Source organism: Oryx dammah, unplaced genomic scaffold (genome assembly GCF_014754425.2).
Source record: "Oryx dammah isolate SB20612 unplaced genomic scaffold, SCBI_Odam_1.1 HiC_scaffold_5, whole genome shotgun sequence".
Taxonomy (NCBI): Eukaryota; Metazoa; Chordata; class Mammalia; order Artiodactyla; family Bovidae; genus Oryx; species Oryx dammah.
In genome coordinates, this window is record NW_024070189.1 from 44,074,219 (window position 1) to 44,097,238 (window position 23,020).

Sequence of the window (23,020 nt, forward strand, 5' to 3'; positions counted from 1 at the left end):
GCACTCGGGGAGGAGGATGGCAGGCAGAGGCTCTCTGAGTGTCTCCTTTCTCCATCAAGGCAAGCAGGGGTTAGCCGGGATATGCAAGAGGTGAAAATGGAGTCTGCTAGGAGCCAGTACTGAATGTTTTTCCGAGGGGGTCAAGGGGCTTTCTACAAACACACACTCATTCGTGTATTAAATGAAGCACACCAGAATCTCTCTGTGCAGTCAAGGCGGGGTGGGGGAGGGAACAGGGAGACCAGGAGATTTTTTATGAAGCTCTATCTGATCAGCAAACTCACTATTTTCACTTAAGACTGTGAGTGGTGAAGAGAAGGGGAGCTAAACCAATGCCCTCCTCTCCCGGAGCCTGGCTCTTTTCCCACACACTGAGCCCCTCTCCCCCCAAGAAAGGGGCTGGCTCCAGGGCAGGTCTCCCCAGGAGAGGGAGGGGGAGATTTGCCTCAGTCCCCAGGGAGGCTGTGGTATAAACCCCTGCCACACCAGAGGAAGGAAGAGCAGAGGGAAGGCCTGAAGTTCCTTTCAGCTGAAGAAATTCAGCCACTCCACCTTTTTCTCAGCACAGAAGAGGAAGAGAGCCTGGCCTCAAGGAGTCTCTGTCAGCCTACAAATAGGCCTAAGCCCAAACACACCTGGTATAAACCCAAGTAAAAGCACAAAGTATGGGTGACCCTTGAACTACACAGGGGTTGGGAGCACTCAGCCCCAACAGGCTAGAAAAATCCAACTTAACATCACACAGTACTGCTTTTACATTGAGAAAAACCACATATTAATGGATCCACACAGTTCAAACCTGTATTGTTCAAAGGTCAAGTCCATTTTTTAAAAAGTATTTTTCATTTGTTTACTTTTGGTTGCACTGGACCTTCACTGCTGTGTGTGGCAAGCAGGGACTTCTCTCCAGTTGCGCTGAAGCAGCTTCTCTTGCTGCGGAGCACAGGCTCTAGGGTGTGTGGGCCTCAATAGTTGTGGCTCTCGGGCCCTAGAGCATGGACTCAATAGTTCTGGTTCACAGGCTCTGTTGCTCTGCCACCTGTGGGATCCTCCTGGATCAGGGATCAAACCCCTTCCCCCTGCATTTGGGAGGTGGATTCTTATCCACTGCCCAATCAAGGAGGTCCCAACTGTATTTTCTACACTGCTTGCTTCCAGAAAGATCCTAAAGCTGCTGACCCTTTTGGGGAGGGCACGGGGGCAAGCTACCTAGAAGGGCCAGATGTAGGTCTTAAGGAGCAAGGACTTGGTGAACTAGCAAGAAACTAGGGAAGGTATGCAGGTATGAGTCAAACTCATCAGGTTAGAGAAAAAAGAACTGATAAGAAGGGGGCTTCCCTGGAGTCCAGTGACGGTTTGATCCTGGGTTTGATCCCTGGTCAGGGAACTAGATTCCCACTCTCCAAAGAAGACTGAAGACTCTGAGTGCCACAACTAAGATCTGGTACAGCTAAGTAAATAAAGATTGGTAACAGGAAGGGAAAAGCTGGAAATGAAACTGAGGGATGGGTGTAGGTGAAAAGTGAGACGGGGCTGGGCTAGATGGGAGAAGGCCTGAAGGATGGGGCTGGCCAGAGGAACTACTAGATTTCATGCCTTATTGCCAGGAGGACAGGGGAAGGCCAAACATTTATTTTGGGGCTGGCATCATCTCCTGGAGATTAGCAAAGTATCTAAAAAGGCTGAATTTACCCTGAGTGCAAAGAACTTCTGCCTTGGGGAACAAGGTCATTTGTTAGGGGCTGCATTAGTGGCATTTGTACCCGTCTGCTGACCTATTCCTATGGCCGTTAGGTCAACTTCTTGAAGTGACAACCAGATCCCAGGTGAACTACCCCGGCTCTGTGCTCTCACTGTACTGTGTTAGCTGCCTGGTTACTTATCTACTCTCAACCCCACCCCACCCTCCTTGACAGCAGGTACCAGGCCACTTTCATAGCAGTGATTCTGGCATCTAGCTCAGGACCTGGCAATACAGCTGAGCTTTGCGGTTCCAAGCGCTAGTTCCTGAGTCTATGGCCTCAATCCTCAGCCTTTAGCTGGAGCCTTCCCCCAGGCAGAGAAACAAGTGTCACAGGCACCGCTGGGTCCCAGCGGAACCTAGTCTAGACTCCAATACTCATCAATTGTATAATCTTGGAGACACTCCCTACCAGCCACCTTCCCTGGGCCTCCCTCACCTTCCTCAACTGAACACAGGATATTCCTATCTAGAGGGAGAGGGAAGAGAAGGTAAGATCACAAGCAATGAGACTTCTCATCAGAGCAGAAGAGATGCTAGCACCAAGCTGTGGTGGTAATAATGTTAACAGTGAGCACTTATGAGATGCCATGCGCTGTTCTAACACGGAGTTAGCTCCTCTAACTGGTCTCATTTTACAAATGAGGAAACGAAGGAACACAGTGGAAAGTTATTTACCAAGATCACAGCCTGCAAGCAACAGAACAGGATCTGAAGTCAAGCAATCTGACTCTAAATCCTGTGCTTTCAACCACTAGCAGGAGGGTCCAATTTACCTCCTCATTGTGGTCAACAGGGTAGGCCCTCAAATCGCCCTACACACTGGAGAAAACCAAAGCCCACTACAGGGAAATCTAAGATCATGGAGCAAGGCAAGTGACATTCCTAGGATTGAACACTGGCAACTTGACAACCCCCTTCTTCCCCACCCAGAGAGAAGCAAGGGAAACTGCCCCTTAACACACCTATCTGGAACCCCCACAGTCCTGCGAGGGAAGAGGCGTTGCCTCTAGGCCCACCCCCAGTTCCCCCATTTCTACCTCTGCCCCAATGAGAGTGGGGGGCAGGGACAGGCGTCCAGCTGACAGATTCTGCCCCAACCACTGCCTGAGCTGGAGCCCAGGACCCTCACTGCGGAAGGCAGAGAAACCATTAAGGGAGAGTGCAATGCCAACAGGAGTCTAGATTAAATCACCCACCTGTGCCCATCCCTCCCAGGCCAGCCTTGGGGCACAGTCAGAAAAGTCTGGTGTATTCTCAGCTGTCATCCAGCCTGGGGGTGCAGTGGGGTCATAGAGGAGGAGTTTGGGGACCAGCGACTTTTCATCCCATCCCCACTGATCCCAACACCAACCCTACCCCCGGCATGAACACTCATCTAAAGAAAAAAAAAACAAACAACTTTGTTAACCATCCTCACCTTGTTCACTGATTCCTACTGTTGCCACCACTTTTCAGACAGCTCTCTCTGACCAGCTTTCCCACCCTGATTTCCCCCAGACATTCAGAGGAAACACAGGAGGGGGCCGACGGGTGCCATTATGGAAAGAAATGAGAGGAGAGAGGAAATCTTCAGAAGTCCAGCTCATGGGACTCCGCTCAAAGCAAGCTCCTGAAGAGTCTGCGCCCCTTGGGCCTGGGAGGAGGAGCGCAGGTGGCAGGCTCTGGTCACATCACACTGCCTGGTCCCAGTCAACTGTCTTTAGCTGGTGGTGACCCTTTAGCCTGCGGTGACTCTCTCTGTCCAAGTAAGCCTCCCTGGGGTGGGTGTGGTCACACCCACTACCGGTACCAGTCCCTGAAGTCCTGCCCCAAAGCTAATTAATAATCATCACAGCTGAAATATACCAGCAGCCAGTGAAGCCTCTGGCCTTCAAGTGCCAGCTCCCTGACCCAGGCTTTCTGAAGAGCACATTTGGTTCTAGTTAGAACAGTAATCCTAATAACCACCTTTTACTAAGTGCTGAGTAGGCACCAATAACTGCTCTAAGTTGCTTTGTGCTATTTCATGTAACTGCCTGAAAAAGACATCCCAGTTGCTTGGAAAATGAAACTGAGCGAAGAGACTTGCCCAGAGTCATAGAGTATATATACTATGTGACATTATTCACAGATCTCAGCGTAAATTCTTCTCAAGGCCTTTCTTAACTGCCCAACTAGCAACTCTGGATCAAGTTCTAATTCAGTCTATCATGTGGGGTCTTCAGAGCACTCATGAGCCCCTGAAATGTTTGCATCTGTGTGCATCTCAACCGCACCAGACTAATCAATTACTAAGTCCATACACTATCCACACAAATTGCTCACACGCAGTGGCTCATTTACTTTTCACAACCACGCTAGGAGACAGGTAAGGTGATGATGATTCCCAGTTTATAGATGAGGAAACTGAGGCTCAGAGAGGCCACCTGCCTTAGGTAGACTAAAACCCAGGAAACAGCTTGACTCCACCTTGGGCTTCACCAGCAAGCAACATGCCCTATATAGGCAATGACTGGGATTTCCACAAGGGTAGGGAATCTTTCTGCATTGCTCACTGGCCCCTGGAACCCAGGACTGCAGCCTGTTCATGGCTGGCCCATAGGAAGTATTTGCTGAATGAAGAATTTTACACTGGTATGGGTGCCTCTCAAAGAACTTCCAGAGCATTCTTTTCTGGGTAAAGAGGTTAACTACCCCTTTGCATTATGTCTGAACAGCACAGCTGTGCAGTCTGGCAGCTGCAATCCTTTTGGAGTCTAGACCTAGCCCTGTTCTCCTTCAAGTTGGAAGCAGTGTGCTTCAACCCAAACACCAGACATCAGCTGTGGAAAACAGAACAGAGAGCGTGTACAGCAAAGAAAACAGCACTGAAACTCCCCGGAGGCCTCAGACTTCAGGCGCAAGCCCCCAGGCCCCAGGCTACGTCACAAACCACCAAGATGGCAAGCACGGACACCAGCTCAGAGGGCAGCACCCACTCAAGGGCAGTCGCCACACCACACAGGAATGCAAGCTTATGTTGCCAGAGCATCTGAGCTTTCAAGAAATACAGAAAAATAAACTTGGTGTGGAAGAGTAATTTCCTGCTTTCTAAATACTATTAATGAATTCACATTAAAAAACAAAACTTTTCCAAGCCACATCCAGCCTGTGGGCTCCTGCATTGCTCTCCTAAGCCCTAAGGGGCAGGCCCTGGATTTCAGAGCCAATCCTCAGGCAGGCTGCAATGCTCTGCTGCCCCACTGACACTATTGTCCTTATGCAGGAGGCTGCCGACATCAAAGCTCCTTTTTCCTTGTGCCTGTGGTTACCTACCACCTAACACAAACTCATTTTAACTGTCCTAAGTCTGAGGCATTCTTTGCTGCAAGAGGCTTCTGAATCCCTAAGAAACTACTCTGGATTATCCCTGTCACTGGAGAAAAAGGCTGGAAGGGACTTGAGAACTCATGCCATTGTGCGGACAGGAAAACTGAAGCTCAGGAGGGACCAGGCTGTGCCCAGTGCCCAGTGAACTGTTGTGAAGCTAGCACTGGACATCCAGTTTTCTGCCTTGTGATTCAGAGCTTTTCCCACAGGTCAGGAAGCCACTCAACAACACAACTGCATTAATTCACAGACTGTGGGGGAGGGCCTCAGGGACCCAAACATTGCAGGTACTGCTCGGCACACCCACCGATGATGCCTATAATAGAGACCCAGAAGTCCCCGTTTTTAAGAACGGCTTCTCACAAGGAATTGGACTACATGACAGAAAAGGAGGGGTGCTCTGGCTGAAATGGACCTGGGAGTGTAGGGCCCCACTTTCACCAGCAACCTGACTTCTCCAAGGGAGGCTCTAGGCCCCTCTGGAAGATGTGCACCAGGCAGGCCCCAAAGGGCCTGACCAGCCATCTATCCAGTAAGGCAGGCTGGGCATCCTCACTGACCCTCAGATTCCTGCTCTCTGCAATGCTCGGATCCTAACAGCTCCAGCCCTGCAGGCTGGGGACATCTGGTAACAGGAAAACTTCAGCAGAAATAGTAGGGACTTGCCAACAGTTCCAGAAGCACAAGGGGAACTGAAGTGCTTGGATAAAGACTAATTCCCCTAACCCAATTTAGCCAGATTGGCCTTGCTCCCCACAAAAGTAGTTGATCTGTTTCTGCTGCTGAGCCTGGGCCAGCCTTGGAGGTCTCTTCATACATAAGAAACCCCAACTCGGACACTGTGGATAAGGAGACAGGCTGCCCTACCAGCAGACTCCACACCCTTCCTCACTCCACTCCCTCCCCACTTCAGCAAAAATAGAGGAGACGTGACCCCTACATTACCCATCTACCCAATCAAGTAGGCCCCTGGCCTAAGAGGCAGGACAGAGCAGCTATCCCAGACTTGGGAGTCCACGTAAGTGTAAGAATGCTCTAACCACCAGCTGCCATCAAAATAAGGAACTCATAAAGCCAGGGGAGATGGTCTTATCTGACCAATTTCTCATGCGGCTTGTAACTTGATAGGCATTAACAGGGCCACAGAGGAATGAAAGCCAAGCAAGCAGGTTCATCAGGAAGCAGAAAAGCACCTTACATGGAAGATCCTAGAGCAAGACTTAACCTCTCACTTTCTGAAACTAGGAAAGGGGTTCATAGTGGCTGCCAGCTCACAGGATTGTTTAATAGCTTAAATTAAGGGCAGAGGTAAACAGAAAACTAATATGCATCTTTAAATGCATTTTTTAATTATTAAAATTATTTTTAAAAATGAGTCAATTACTGAATCTGGTGCTTTAATAAAAATCTTTTAAAAAAGATAACAATTTGCCAGATTTTGCAAATTTCAGGTAAATAATAGTAAATTTTTAGATTGTGTCCCATGCAATATTTGAGACACGGAGAAGGCAATGGCACCCCACTCCAGTACTCTTGCCTGGAAAATCCCATGGACGGAGGAGCCTGGAAGGCTGCAGTCCATGGGGTCGCTGAGGGTCAGACACAACTGAGCAACTTCACTTTCACTTTTCACTTTCACGCATTGGAGAAGGAAATGGCAACCCACTCCAGTGTTCTTGCCTGGAGAACCCCAGGGACAGGGGAGCCTGGTGGGCTGCCATTTTTGGGGTTGCAGAATCAAACATGACTGAAGCCACTTAGTAGCAGCATACTAAAAAACTTATTTGCTGCTTATCTGAAAATCAAATTTAACTAGAGATCGTGTATTTTTAATAGCGAAATCTGGCCACAGTAGGAAAGAACCACTGCCCATGTTCCACAACAGTGAGCCAAGTGTCCGGGGCACGGGCCTGGTGGTCGGGAGACTGACCAGACCCGGCACGGGGGCTACAGCCCTTGTTCTTGGGGCCTGGAAGAATTCCCCTCTGGGTGGCTTCAGCTTCTCTACTAAGGACTATGCTTGGGGTGTGAAGATCCAGTCATCTGCACTCCTGACATCTTTGAATTCTATCCTCACACTCAGTGATCACCCTAACCACAACCTTCAGTTCAGTTCAGTCGCTCAGTCGTGTCCAACTCTTTGCGACCCCATGAATCGCAGCACGCCAGGCCTCCCTGTCCATCACCAGCTCCCGGAGTTCACTCAGACTCACGTCCATCGAGTCAGTGATGCCATCCAGCCATCTCATCCTCTGTCGTCCCCTTCTTCTCCTGCCCCCAACCTTAGATGAAGCCAGTTTTCCAAGGGTACAATCCACCTCTGACACCACTGCTACAAATGACTTGAGCCCTAAGATTTCAGGATGCAAAAAAATTATCTCCTGAGGAGCTTGTCAAAATACAGAATCCTGGGTCCCACCCTCCAGAGATTCTTGCTCAGGAACAGAGGAACCAGGAATCTGCTTAGTAATTCTAAGTTAGGTTTTCTCTGGACATAGCTGAAGTTATAGACCAAATAAGTTTCACCTGCTAATTTTGACAGGGCTTACTCAGAACCACAACACTGCATTTAGTAGTTTTAAAATTTTTTTACGAAGCATAGTTGATTTACAATACTATGTTAAAGTTTCACGTGTACAGCAAAGTGATTCAGTTATATATATATTTTTTCAGATTATTTTCCATCATAGGTTATTCAGTTCAGTTGCTCAGTCGTGTCCGACTCTTTGCAACCCCATGAATCACAGCACGCCAGGCCTCTCTGTCCATCACCAACTCCCGGAGTTCACTCAGACTCACGTCCATCGAGTCAGTGATGCCATCCAGCCATCTCATCCTCTGTCGTCCCCTTCTCCTCCTGCCCCCAATCCCTCCCAGCATCAGGGTCTTTTTCAATGAGTCAATTCTTCGCATGAGGTGGCCAAAGTACTGGAGTTTCAGCTTTAGCATCATTCCTTCCAAAGAAATCCCAGGGCTGATCTCCTTCAGAATGGACTGGTTGGATCTCCTTGCAGTCCAAGGGACTCTCAAGAGTCTTCTCCAACACCACAGTTCAAAAGCATCAATTCTTCGGCGCTCAGCCTTCTTCACAGTCCAGCTCTCACATCCATACATGACAACTGGAAAAACCATAGCCTTGACTAGACGGACCTTAGTCGGCAAAGTAATGTCTCTGCTTTTGAATATGCTATCTAGGTTGGTCATAACTTTTCTTCCAAGGAGTAAGCATCTTTTAATTTCATGGCTGCAGTCACCATCTGCAGTGATTTTGGAGCCCCCCAAAATAAAGTCTGACACTGTTTCCACTGTTTGCCCATCTATTTCCCATGGAATGATGGGACCAGATGCCATGATCTTCGTTTTCTGAATGTTGAGCTTTAAGACAACTTTTTCACTCTCCTCTTTCACTTTCATCAAGAGGCTTTTTAGTTCCTCTTCACTTTCTGCTATAAGGGTGGTGTCATCTGCATATCTGAGGTTATTGATATTTCTCCCAGCAATCTTGATTCCAGCTTGTATTTCTTCCAGTCCAGCGTTTCTCATGATATACTCTGCATATAAGTTAAATAAGCAGAGTGACAATATACAGCCTTGACGTACTCCTTTTCCTATTTGGAACCAGTCAGTTGTTCCATGTCCAGTTCTAACTGTTGCTTCCTGGCCTGCATACAGATTTCTCAAGAGGAAGGTCAGGTGGTCTGGTATTCCCATCTCTCTCAGAATTTTCCACATTACAAGACATCAAACATAATTCCCTATGTATATACAATACAGTAATTCTTATTTGCTTACCTATTTCATACATGCTAAGTCGCTTCAGTCATGTCCAACTCTTTGTGACCCCATGGACTGTAGCTCACCAGGCTTCTCTGTCCATGGGATTCTCCAGGTAAGAATACTGTAGTGGGTTTGCAATTCCCTACTCCAGGGGATCTTCCTGACCCAGGACCCAGGGATCAAACCTGGATCTCCTGCATTGCAAGCAGATTCTTAACCGCCAGCTGAGCAACCTTGGGAATCACATTTTATGTATAGCAGTGTGTTCATCTTATACTCCTACTTTATCTCTCTCCTTCCCCCAAGTTTGCTTTCGGTATCTGTGAGGCTGCTTCTGTTTTGTAAGTAAATTCATTTGTCTTTATTTAGATTCTATGAAAGTGACAGAGTACTAGTCTTTCTGTCTTACTTTATATGGTAATCTCGGGTCCATCTATGCTGCTGCAAAAGGCAGTATTTCATGTTTTACGGTTGATGAATCTTTCACTGTACATACGTACCATCTTTATCCATTTATCTGTCAATGGACACTTTAGGTTGCTTCCATCTCTTGGCTATTATAAATAGTGCTGCTATGAACACTGGGCAGGGGGTGGGGGTAGGGGGTTATGTGTATCTTTTCGAATTATAGTTTTGTCCAGGTCTGTGCCCCAGAGTGGGATAATTGTATTATATGGTAGCTCTATTTTTAGTTTTTGAAGAACCTTCATATTGTTTTCCTGTGGTGGCTGTACCAGTTTACATTCCCACCAACAGTGTAGGAGGATCTCCCTTTCCTCTGTACCATCTCCAGCATTTGTTGCTTGTAGACTTTTTGAAGATGGCCATTCTAACTGGCATGATGTGATACCTCATTGTAGTTTTGATTGGCATTTCTCTAATAATTAGTGATGCTGAGCATCTCTTCATGTGTTGACTGGCCATCTGTGTATCTTCTCTGAACAAATGCCTATTCAGGTCTTGTGCCCCCTTTTTTGACTGGGTTGTTTCTTTTTTGATATGAAGCTGTATGAGCTGTCTGAATATTTTGGAAATTAACCCCTTGCAAGCTGCACTGTTTACAAATATTTTCTCCCATTCCACAGGTTGTCTTGTTTATGATTTCCTCTTGTGCAAAAGCTGTTAAGTTTGATCAGGCCCCATTTGTTTATTTTTGCTTTGGAGGCCTGGGAGATTTTCTAGTATTGGTATTTTAGAACTGATTGGGCTTCCCTGGTGGCTCAGTTGGAGAAGAATCTGCCTGCAATGTAGGAGACCGCCTGCAATGCAAAAGACCCAGGTTCGATCCCTGGGTTGGAAAGACCCCCTGGAGGAGGAAATGGCAACCTACTCCAGTATTCTTGTCTAGAAAATCCCGTAGACAGAGAAGCCTGGCAGGATGAAGTCCATGGGGTCACAAAGAGTCGAATACGACTGAGTAACTAAACCACACCATTTTAGAATCAGGGTGTGCTTCTTAGAAACGGTGGTGGGTACATGGGTTCTTGTTCAATGTTTTTCTTTTTATATTGTATTAAATACTGAATAATGTCTAAAAAAGAAAAATACATTGCAGAACTATTCTGGTGGAAATGGAACTGATGTCTCCTTCTTCCCACTTGACCTTCTTCTAGAGTCCCTGAGCAGAAGGCTGTGTACAAGCCCCTCACCCTCATGACTGTGGAAACAGGGACCCTGAGCTAGCAGGACTGCAACACCACGTCCATAAGCTAAGAACACCTGAGAATGTGGGGGACCTGGGTTAAATGCAGATTCCTGACTTCCCCCAAGCTCCAAAAAGCAGTTTGCAGAGAGAGGGAAAGCATGGGCATCTGCATTTTTAACAAGTTTCCCGTGCAATGCTGATGCCAATTAGTATTTGAGAACTGAGCCGCCAGTGAGTAAGACTGGCAGGAAGGGACCTCTGTTCTCCACTTACGGACTGGAGTGTAGACAGGAACTAACTAGCTCAGAAGAGCAGGAGGGAACAAGTTTTAATTACACACAGAGAGCAGTCACAAGAGAGACGCACCAAGGAGCCCCTCCACTCTTTACCACCATCCAACCTCTAGCGTCAGGAACCAAGACTGGTCAAGCCAAGAAGCCACAAGTGAGCCAAGTGTCTTGATAGACTTGAGTTCACAAAAGTCAGTCTTGGTTGAGCTCAAGGTTCAGTTTCACAATGAGCTCCCACCTATGGCTGTGCTACAAGGAGAAGGCAGGCTCTGAAGGGACCTGTCTGCCTCTTTCTTACAGCTTCCACACTCCCTCTAAACCTTGCTGTTTGCTCACACAGTGCCCCGAGGTTTGGATCCATTAAATAATAATGGCTATCCCTTCCTAAGCATTTACCTCAGGCCTCGTGCTGTAGGCCTTTTGTGTATTTTCTAATCCTCCCAAGGGTGAAGCTATTCCAGTTTTATTGGAGGTTGGGTTGCTAGCCAAAGGTCACACAGCGAGAAGGGAGCTGACACCAAGGATCTGAAATTGAAAGCCCAGGCTACCTTAGGTCTCTCAGTACTGCCAGAGACAGATACTTGGTTGAGATCCCAAAGGGCTCCAGCTCAAGCAGACTCTACAAGGGACTGAAGCCATCAGCACCAGAATGCACTTCTCTGAACCTATTAGCTCACCTGCCAGGCAAGGATAATGCCATTTAGGACAGGGAACAGGGGCAAAGCACAGCCAGGAATCAGAGCACTCTTTATTGCGAAGGCAACGCTCTAGGGTGGCCTATAACCCAAAGGCCTGGGCTCTGGCTACACCAAGGCCAGGAGAATTCTAACTCCTCCAGCAGATGAGAAAGGGGAAGATGGAGGAAACTGCAGAGATCCCACAGGACAAAAAACAGACTAGAGAGAGAGAAAGGGAAGTAGAAAAGCAGAGGTTTTGTGTAGGCCCTGCTTCAGGGCACAGGGGAGAGCTGAAGAAAGCGTAAGCTACCCATTCAGGTAAATTACCCTTTCTGTATCCTTCGTGACTAATCGGTTCATAAGGTCTCCCTCATCCGTCACTGCATCTAAGTCTCACAATATCAGTTTGAGGTAGGAAGGGTGGACATGGTTCTCCCCAGATGATACAATAAGAGAACTGAGACTCAGTGAGCTTCCTGGTTTGTTCCAAGAACATCAATCTGTTTTTAAAGATGTCGGCCCTGGGCCCCTGCCACTCTATTATGAAACGTGACCACTGACACGAGGGTTTTGTGTGCCAGGCACTAGAGAAGTAAAGGTAAACAAGACAGTCCCTATCCTCTGAGGGCTCAATTTATATAAAGCTTTAATCTGAACTTTACCTGCAACTGGTTGATCTAAACTGCTTGGGATGCTGTACTGAGGAACCTCAGTAGACAGACTCAGGAAAAGCCTGTGATCAATTAGCAATGTCTGTTGTGAACAGGAGAAGGGACAGCAGTCACAAACGTATTTATAATTCCAGTTTGGTAACCACTGAAAAATGCTCTTCATCTCAACAACCATTCAGCCCATACTACGTATTGTGGACATAGAACTGGGTAAGACTGACAAGGATCCAGCCCAGGAAACCGATGACTGACATGAGAGCTGACATGGGTGGTGGCGGATCCAATGCACTTTCCCTCCAGGGACCACTCCGTCCTCATCCCAGGTTAAGACCTGCAACCCTTAGATCTGGTCTCTTTCAGAGATTAAGGCAAGGTCCAGGAAAAACAAACTGCAGAAACACAAGTGAGAATTACAGAATGGATACCTCTGGGGAAAGCTCACTGGGCTGCTACATCCCCATGGTCAGCCCAGATCCCCGCCTCCACTTCACCACAAGTAGTGAGTAGAGGGACAGTGCAATGGTTAAGAATGAGCCTGGGCTCGAGTTCCAGCTCTGCCACTCCCATCTCAGTGACTCTGGATTTCTGTAAATGGAAACAGTTTCTAACCTACTGGGATTCTGAGGATTAAATGAGTTGCTATTTTTTAAGTACTTGGGGAAGCACCTAAGTCTTTGTTATGTGTTGGCTATTATTTGGAAGTTTAGGTATCTCTGGTAAGACTACTGACAAATTTTTCTACCCCATCTCACTCACTCGTGAGCCTGCTACTGCTAAGTCACTTCAGTCGTGTCCGACTCTGTGTGACCCCATAGACAGCAGCCCCACCAGGCTCCCCTGGCCCTAGGATTCTCCAGGCAAGAACACTGGAGTGGGTTGCCGTTTCCTTCTCCAATGCATGAAAGTGAAGTTGCTCAGTCATGTCCAACTCCTAGCGACCCCATGGACCGCAAGCCCACCAGGCTCCTCCATCCATGGGATCTTCCAGGCAAGAGTACTGGAGTGGGGTGCCATTGCCTTCTCCACTGATGAGCCTATTAGGTACTTAATCCTGGATGTTTCTTAGCATCCCCCTGCCATCCTTCCAAGAACCATGTTTTAAGCTCTGTCTTGAAGAGTAAGGTGGGGCTTCCATGCGGTGGGGGGCGGGCCTGTTTTTAGGAAATTGAGAGCATTTCTAGGCAATACCTCCTCCATTTGGGCAGGTTTTCCCTGGCCTTTTCAGGGCTTGGGGTGTGTCAACAGCTGGCCCAGTGTAGGGAAGAAAGCTAAAGGCCTGTGTGGGGAGGACCAAGTCAGAGCATCTGCACTAGATCACCTTGGGGCGCATGCTTCCAGGTGTAGTCCTCTTCTAACCTCCACTCTGACAGCACCCACCACTTGAGGGGCATGTCTCTACCCTTGAATAAACAAGGCAGAAGACAGAACCAGCACAAGCATCCTGATTCCTTTGGTGCCACCCAGGAGACTTTGGTTAACAGATGACCTCAGCTTTCTGCAAAATGAGAAGTGATCAGATGGCTTCCAAAGCCAAACTGCACTCTGACCTTCCTCAAGTTTAGGATCTCCAAAGAGCTGCCACCTCAGAGAGGCAAAGGCAGTGATGAAACAAGTCAGGGGCTGGAACAGGGAAGACCTGGAATGGCAGAGAGCATCCCAGAGCAATTGGAAGCCCAGCTGCAGCCAACAGAGAACTTCAGCAGCCTCTCTACTCCCAGCCAGAAGTCTAGCATTTCCAGACTGCCCTCACACTTCTTTCTCCTGCTCACCAGACAAACTGCTATGCCCAGGGCAATTCGATAAAGTCAAGTATCCTTCCACAAATGGTTATGGAGCTATAATACTATCGAGCCCTTAAGTATGACTGTCACTGTGCTAGATGTCTCCCTTGCAATATCTTACTTAATAATAGACTGACGCTTATCTTTTTTTTACTCTCCTGGATTTTTTCCTTATTTGTTGTGCTTTAAACGGGTGGGAGGACTAGCTCTGCCAGTTTTTAATTCTGACCCTGGGCAATTCCCTTCATCTCCATGACCCTATAGAGAAGGAATTTCTCCATAAAAGGGGGCCAATTACCACCCACCTCAAGGGCACTGTGAGATAAGAATAAAGAAGTGTTTCGTAAAGTTTTAAGGTCTAACCAAAGGCAATACCAACTGTTCCAACCAAGGACTTGATGAGTAAGACTACAACCCAGGAGTAAACAAGGATGGTGGCTTAGAATCCTCAGCTCTGGCAGTCCACCTTGGACAGTGTCCCACCTCAGCTCCTCAGAGCTCCCAGAGGAGTACAAACCTGCCAACTCCTGGTACCTGAAGCAGACCCCTCCCAGCCTTTGGAGGTCTGGCTCAGGGCTGCTGGGTGCTACAGTAACGGGACAGGAAGACTGGATATCCTGAATCCACCTAGCCTTCAAAACCCCAATCATCAGAAATCTGACCACCTTTATCTGAAACCCAACCCAGGGGCTGCTCCTCATCCCAGCCCTCCTATGAAGAGGGAGAAGCAGGTTAGTGATATGCCTAGAATGCAGCCCCATTTTACAGGCTGAAAATCTGAGGCAAAGATTTGGGTTTCGAGGAAGAAAGGGAAAAAAAAAAAAAAGAAAGAAACCAGGCTCCTACAAACCTCAGACGTGCTAAGAAATGAGGTTCTTGCCACAAAAGTGGTCTCATGTGAAACTGGCCCTGCACTAGGGCAATAGCACTGTTCAACAAACTGACCAATTATTTAGAGATTTCTAAGTCCTGACCTCACCCAGGCCAATCCATACATGTTCCCTTCTGCACTCACTCTGGCCCTGCTGGGTTTTGTCCCATTGCTGGTCAGCCTCCACTGGGGATGTGCTGTGGGCTTCGTGGGCATCCCAGGACAAACCCAAGTGGAGAGCTCTGCCCACCTCTTACTGGTTTCCTTTGTGCTCTGGCTAGTTGCAAACCCAAGCAGTAAGCTGTTGGAAGTAAGCTGAGTGTGATGGAAAGAGCACTGACCTGGCATTGGAGTGTTGGGTTTTAAACGCTGCACCCTGTACAACAGCCTTGGTCAGTAGCTTCCCCTGTGTGGGCCTGCTTTCCTCAGCAAAAGAGTGGTGTGCGTGCGCTCACACACAGGGTACAGATAACTCTAGGTGCCTGCACGGGCAGTGGAAGAGCAGGGGCTCCAGCAGAGAACCAGAGCACGTGCATCTGCACTGGCAGTAATGAAGTACTGGCCAGCTCCCTAACCTTCCTCACCAGAAAGACGTGACCCTCCTTACCAAGGCTGCTTTGAGGGTCCTAAGTGCCTTTGAAAGCCTCTGTTTCTAAGTCGGGGAAAATTTTTGGCTCACAAAATATTATAGCCCTATTTTTTTAAAAGGTGTGTGCATGTATAATACATACAAGATATATGTGTGTGTGACTCAAGAAGAAAAAAATCTAGAAATATGCTGTCAAATACAGTAGTCACTAGCCACATGTGGACACTGAATACATGTAGCCAGTCTGAACTGAGAAGTAAGCACATTAAGTAAAAGTATAAAAGATATACCAGGTTTCAAAGATAGTATAAAGAATAATTTTTATACTGATTATATGCTGAAATGAAAATATTGTGATTATCTTGGCTGGGTTATATTAAGTTGGTTTCACCTATCTTTCTTTTTAAAAATATGGTTACTAAATAGTTTTTAGTTATATATATGGCTTGCACTGTATTTCTATTAGGCAGCAACTGATCTAAAAAGGTATAGTTGCTTAGTAGTATTTATGGCGGTTGGTGGAACAGATTATGAAGGGATTTATTTTCACTGAAACATATTTGGACATCTTCCTACAATGAACTGGTGCTGCTCGAATAAGCTAAAAAGATTTCCCTTTCAAAAGAAGTTAAAAGACTCAACACATAATAGTATTTCCCATCCCTTTTGATAACCCAGAGCCTGAGAGCTTCCCAATGCCCGCAGAGAGTGGTCCCCACCCCTCCCACTGGCTGGGAGGCCATGCCTGAGAAACTACAAGGTCAGCAGGGCTCTTTCCAGCAGGCTGCACGTGGCCTGACAGAGCTGAAGAGGAAATCTCTTGAGGGAAGAGGGACCAGGGCTCCCCAGCAGAATCAGAAGTTCCAGGGCCTAGCTCATACCCACTGATGGTGGCCACGGTGGGCAAAGCTGGAACCTCCAGGCTGGGCCACCAGAGCCCGTACAGATCTCTGAAGATCTGTGTGGGCCCTCTCTCTCCCAGAAAGTGTTTTTCAGGTGAAGTATGTATACTTCCGTGGTCCAGGAGAATGCAAACCCAGATGGTAAGTAAGGCAGAAGTCTGGATTCAGTCTGCCATGGGCTGGAATCCTAGCTACTAACAAACTACTATGCAGCCTTGAACAAATTACTGAACCTCTGAACCATGGTTTTCTCTTCTGTAAAGCAGGATCAGGACTGTAGGAAGATCCCACAGGAATGTGAATATTAACCAAGATAATGAACAAGATGTGTGTGACGTCTTTGTTCATCACGAGAGAAGTGGAAGCCCTGGACAATCTGGCCTGGTTCCCTGGGGCATGTGTCTTCAACAAGGCAAGCTACCCCTGAGGTAGGCTTGAGGACCCCCAGCTAAGCCCAAGGGCAAGATAAAGGCACGTCAGCAAAGGATGGACAATGCATTAATGAGCACGGGATCCAATCCCTCCATACAAGCTGTGAGAGGTGAAGGTCCAGCCAGGAGAAATGTGAGAGCCGGGCTGAAATCAGAACAGGGATCTCCAGACTTTCAGCTCTGGCAGTTTGCTCTGACCCCACCCTGAAGTCCTTACCTCAAATAAAAAAGGCACTCTAGTTTCCAACAAGTCAGGAACAGAAAACTGTGACAAAGAGAGCCCACATCAAGCCCATTCCCCATCTCCAGGCCTTACCATGCTGAGCCCATGCAACTCCCCCTCCCTCTCGAGGATGGGGCCTGGGACAGGGCAGGGCAGGAAAAACACTCACACTCCTCCTGGCTCTGGGGCCAAGAGACTCCTGGACAGTATGAGAAAAGAAGAGGAAGTAAGAAATAGCAATCAGAAAACTTCCTCTTAAAGTGACCTACTCTGGAGGAGGCAAGGACAGGACATTAAGTTAGTCAAATGCCCCAAGGCACTATGCCATCATCTCTTCCTTTCCATCTCTTTTCTGGATGACTGCAGCAGTTTCTCCAGGGGTTTCCCTGCTTCTAACTTGGCCTTTCTGCCCCACCTCAATCCACTCTGCACAGAATGGAGAAATCAGCTCCTGCCACCTCTTTCCTTGCTTTCGGAACAGCACCCAAACTTCCTAAGCTGGCCTCCAAAAGCCTCTGAGGTCAGTTCCTTAGAGAATACTAAACTCATTCCCCACCTAGCACCTGATATTCCTCATCAGCAGGCTCCTTATCAATCCCATCTTGGCCCACCCTTAGAGGTATTTGCTGACACCCTGACTGAAGCTACCCTAACCCACACAATCCCAAATCTTTCTCTCTTAGTTACTGTTTCTTTAACAGCATTCACCACTATCAGAAACTGCCAAGTAGTACTAGAGATGGCAGCAAACTGACATTCCTCCCACTGAAAAGCAGGACCCATGTCCCCTCCCCTTCCTTCTCAGAGGGATCTGTGACTTCTACCAACACAGTATGACAAAAGTGATACTGTATCAGTGCTCGGGCCCAGGACCTTAGAATACTGACCGCATCTCTGACCGCATCTCCTTCCTGTCTCTCGGAACACTCTGACAGCCCCAAGCCACTGTGTATGGATACCAAGTCCTACTACTTGGAAAATCACAGTGGTGGAGAGGACACCTGAAGGCACTCCAGTTCCAGATGAACCCAGCCTTCTAATCACCCCGTCAAGGTTGCAAACATGTTGAGTGAAGCTCTGGTGGGCCCTGCAGACCAGGACCTGCCACCTCTACCACTGTCATGTAGAAAAGAAGAATCGCCTGGGCGAGCCATTTTCAACTCCTATCCCATGAAGTCACTGAATACAAGGGTTATTCCTGATATAACTAGTAGCTTCCCTACTCCTCCCAACACCCCAGGGAAGATGGCCGTGTGCCCTGCCATGGCATCCACTACAGGGTGACGTGTAGCTCCAGGACCTTGCTTCAGACGTGAACGCTCCCTCCATCCATTAAACCACAGACTACTGTTGCTGACTCCATACTCTTTCTTAGGTCTTGAAGCTGGACAACAGAGGCCCTGCAGGGCTGTGAGGTACAGTCCAACCACTATCAAAGAAATACATAGTGTGACAGGTTAGTTAATCTTCAATGGAGATCTCTTCTTGGTCTCCAAAACACCAAAATCACAACCAAATGCTTAACAACCGTCAACAACAGAAAAAACCTGCTCAGTTCAGTTCAGTTCGGTCACTGAGTCGTTTGACTCTTTGCGACCCCATGAATCAAGGCAAGCCAGGCCTCCCTGTCCATCACCAACTCCCGGAGTTCACTCAAACTCACGTCCATCGAGTCGGTGATGCCATCCAGCCAACTCATCCTCTGTCGTCCCCTTCTCCTCCTGCCCCCAATCCCTCCCAGCATCAGGGTCTTTTCCAATGAGTCAACTCTTCGCATGAAGTGGCCAAAATATTGGAGTTTCAGCTTCAGCATCAGTCCTTCCAATGAACACCCAGGACTGATCTCGTTTAGGATGGACTGGTTGGATCCCCTTGCAGTCCAAGGGACTTTCAAGAGTCTTCTCCAATACCACAATTCAAAAGCATCAATTCTTTGGCACTCAGCCTTCTTCACAGTCCAACTCTCACATCCATACATGACCACTGGAAACACCATAGCCTTGACTAGACAGACATTTGTTGGCAAGGTAATGTCTCTGCTTTTGAATATGCTATCTAGGTTGGTCATAACTTTCCTTCCAAGGAGTAAGCGTCTTTTAATTTCATGGCTGCAGTCACCATCTGCAGTGATTTTGCAGCCCAAAACAATAAAGTCTGCCACTGTTTCCACTGTTTCCCCATCTATTTCCCATGGAGTGATGGGACCAGATGCCATGATCTTCATTTTCTGAATGTTGAGCTTTAAGCCAACTTTTTCACTATCCTCTTTCACTTTCATCAAGAGGCTCTTTAGTTCCTCTTCACTTTCTGCTATAAGGGTGGTGTCATCTGCATATCTGAGGTTATTGATATTTCTCCCGGCAATCTTGATTCCAGCTTGTATTTCTTCCAGTCCAGCATTTCTCATAATGCACTCTGCACAGAAGTTAAATAAACAGGGTGACAATATGCAGCCTTGATGTACTCCTTTTCCTATTTGGAACCAGTCTGTTGTTCCATGTCCAGTTCTAACTGTTGCTTTCTGACCTGCATATAGGTTTCTCGAGGCAGATCAGGTGGTCTGGTGTTCCCATCTCTTTCAGAATTTTCCACAGTTTACTGTGATCCACACAGTCAAAGGCTTTGGCATAGTCAATAAAGCAGAAATGGATGTCTTTCTGGAACTCTCTTGCTTTTTCGATGATCCAGCGGATGTTGGCAATCTGATCTCTGGTTCCTCTGCCTTTTCTAAAACCAGCTTGAACATCTGGAATTTCACAGTTCACGTATTGCTGAAGTGTGGGAGATGACTGCAGTTGTATGGTAGTTTGAGCATTCTTTGGGCATTGCCTTTCTTTGGGATTGGAAATGAAAACTGACCTTTTCCAGTCCTGTCACTGGAGTTTTCCAAATTTGCTGACATACTGAGTGCAGCACTTTCACAGCATCATCTTTCAGGATTTGAAATAGCTCAACTGGAATTCCATCACCTCCACTAGCTTTGTTTGTAGTGATGCTTTCTAAGGCCCATTTGACTTCACATTCCAGGATGTCTGGCTCTAGATGAGTGATCACACCATCGTGATTATCTGGGTTGTGAAGATCTTTTTTGTACAGTTCTTCCGTATATTCTTGCCACATCTTCTTAATATCTTCTGCTTCTGTTAGGTCCATACCATTCCTGTTCTTTTCGAGCCCATCTTTGCATGAAATGTTCCCTTGGTATCTCTAATTTTCTTGAAGAGATCTCTAGTCTTTCCCATTCTGTTGTTTTCCTGTATCTCCTTGCATTGATCACTGAGGAAGGCTTTCTTATGTCTCCTTGCTATTCTTTGGAACTCTGCATTCAGATGCTTATATCTTTCCTTTTCGCCTCTCTTCTTTTCACAGCTATTTGTAAGGCCTCCTCAGACAGCCATTTTGCTTTTTTGCATTTCTTTTCCGTGGGGATGGTCCTGACCCTGTCTCCTGTACAATGTCACTGCTAGAACCTACGAAAACAAGATACTCTACATCCAAAGACAAAGAAGCCACAAGGAGATAGTAGGAAGGGTGCGATCGAGATAAAATCAAATCCCATACCTGCTGGGTGGGTGACCCACAAACTGGATAACTATTATACCACAGACGCTCTATCACAAGAGTGAAAGTTCTGAGCCCCACGTCAGGTTTCACAGCCTGGGAGTCCAGCAATGATAGAAGGAGCCCACAGAGAATCCTGCTTTGAAAGCCAGCAGGGTTTGATCTCAGAAATTCCACAAGTCTGGGGGAAAGAGAATCTCCATTCTTAGAGGAGGCACACAAGGTCACACGCACACCAGCATCCAGGGCTGGTTTTTTTTGTTTTTTATTTATTTGGGTGCACCGGGTCTTGGTTGCAGCACACGGGATCTCTCAATTTTCCTTGCAGCATGTGGAATCTTTAGTTGCAGCATGCAAACTCTCAGTTGCAGCATATGAGATCTAGTTTCCTGACCAGGGATTGAACCTGGGTCCCCTAAAATGGGAGTGCAGAGTCACTGGACCACCAAGGAAGTCTCTTCAGGGCTGTTTTTTTAAGCTACCAAGCTTTGGGGTGATTTGTGAGGCATTAACAGATAAACAGAACTACGCTGCTGGCTTACGGTGTCACTCCACTAGCATGTAAACTATGAGTGCAGGCCTCTTCTGTCTTATTTCCATCAATATTGCCAAGGTCTAACACTTGGGTTACTGAAATAAATGTGTTAAATAAGTGATTTTCACTTGGGTGGCAGCCAAATTAGTTCTTTCCAGACAAACATAGGTTAGGCTGAAGTCCCAGCGCTTCTCTAGACAAGCGCGAATACTCTGAATACTCAAGAGACTCTCCTGAGGGGACTTTCCGGGTGGTCTAATGGTTAGGTCTCTGTGCTTTCACTGCAGAAGGCACGGGTTCAATCCCTGGTCAGGGAACTAATATCCTGCACACCAAGTGGCCAAAACCTCCCTCCCCTCAAAACAGTTAATAGTTCCAGGCTACAGTGTCAATTTGGGCTCAAATAAACCTCTTTAAAGTTCTTTTAAAAAGAGACAATCTCTTTCCCTATCCACCCCTCTAGCCCATGCACCTTGGCAGGGGCCCCCGACTGCCCCAAATTAAAGGGGGAAGAGCATTCAGGCCTCCCTTCCCAGGTGTCCTTTCCGGGAAACCCCCCACCACCACCCTTTTCAGGGGCCAGCGGTGCCCCAATGCTGAGCAACAAGGCAGAAGTGGAGCAGGAGCTCATATTCTGAGGAAAGCCTGGAGGCCGCCAGGGTGGGTCACAAATTAAAAGAGGGTATTTGAAACCCTCTGTGGCAAATGAGCAGCATATGATGCTTATCTGATCTGCCAGGACGTAATTCCAGAGTAAAGGTTATGGATAGGCATGACAGTGAAATGGCACTGTATGTCAGGAAGATATACATGATCCGAGAGTAACAACTTACCAAATATCTATGGGAAGAAATCACAGTCTAATGTGATTCTCAAAATCACACCTGCTTATTGTAAAATATCTGCTAATTGTGTCACACACGCACACATGCACACTAAATAAAAAAAGACAATCTCTGGAGATGGGCTGGTTTACTGTCTCACTGAACTGGTTGACACTTGCACTGTGGCCTCCACCAGGCCTAGGCTCAGTCTCAAGGCCAGAAGGGGAGTCTCAGCAACTGCCCCATCTAACCAGGTTCAGGACATCAGGATCTTAACAACATTCCTGCCAAGGATGGGCCACCACTGTGTGCACACTGATAGGGGCACTCACCTTGGCCCAGAACTCCCCAAGAGCCTAGGGCAGGATGAATGCCTAAGCAGAAGAATCCCACAGCCTTGGGCAAGATCTTGGGGATGATACTCTAAAGCTGGTCCAATCATATGGGGGAAAAGCAATCCCCATCAGATAAAATCTTCCTCAAACCAGAGACCTAACCTCCAGTTTGATATACAGAACTTAATCCCATGGGAAAGGACCTTGAAAAGTCTTTTGGCTTGACCACTTTCATTTACAGAAAAGAGAAAGGAAGTCCAAAGAGGTTCAGTCAGCCACCCAAGGTGTCTCAGCACATGAGTCAAATCTCTGGGACTAGAAAGCTGGTCCCCAATTCTCCTGCCCTATCCTACAGGGCTCACATCCACCACTGCCACAGAGAAGCTTCTTTTCAATGTCGGCTGCCCCAGAGTGAATTCAGTGCTCCCCTGAGCTTTAGTTCCACTGCCCGAAGAGCAGGATCAGGAACAGGCAGGCACAAGGCCTCTAGCCAGCATCCTCCCCATTGCCCTTGAGGCAGTAACATCTGCCTTAGCTGCTCTCATACCCAAAGGTTATCTGAGCTAGAAGGGGCCTTGGAGAATGTTAGCACAGATGCTGGAAAGGGAGTGAAGTCTCACCGGGGCCTAACATAACCATGTTTCCTTGACAAGCCAACTCTTCAGCATTCAGAAAGCTTTCCCTTACTGCCCTGGGCCCTCAGGCCAAAATACCCAGAGTATCCTGTCTCCCATCATATCCACTCTTCCTCAGAAAGGTGGATAAGGAGACCCCCTCCAGGACTTCAATTCCTGCCCGTGAACTCTTCCCCACCCT

The 23,020-nt window shown here is 47.5% G+C and overlaps 1 protein-coding gene across 3 annotated transcripts in view; it reads right to left on the reverse strand.

The window, feature by feature from the left end:
• Positions 1–23,020, reverse strand: part of LARP1 (La ribonucleoprotein 1, translational regulator) — a 62,400-nt gene that overhangs the window by 25,786 nt on the left and 13,594 nt on the right. Inside the window, exon 1 of one of the 3 annotated variants that reach the window (XM_040241465.1) lies at positions 3,162–3,359. The exons of the other annotated variants lie outside the window; for them this stretch is intronic. The gene's annotated coding sequence lies outside the window, so the exon portion shown is untranslated. Of the gene's footprint in view, positions 1–3,161; positions 3,360–23,020 lie in introns of those variants that run through there. 3 annotated transcript variants of the gene reach the window in all.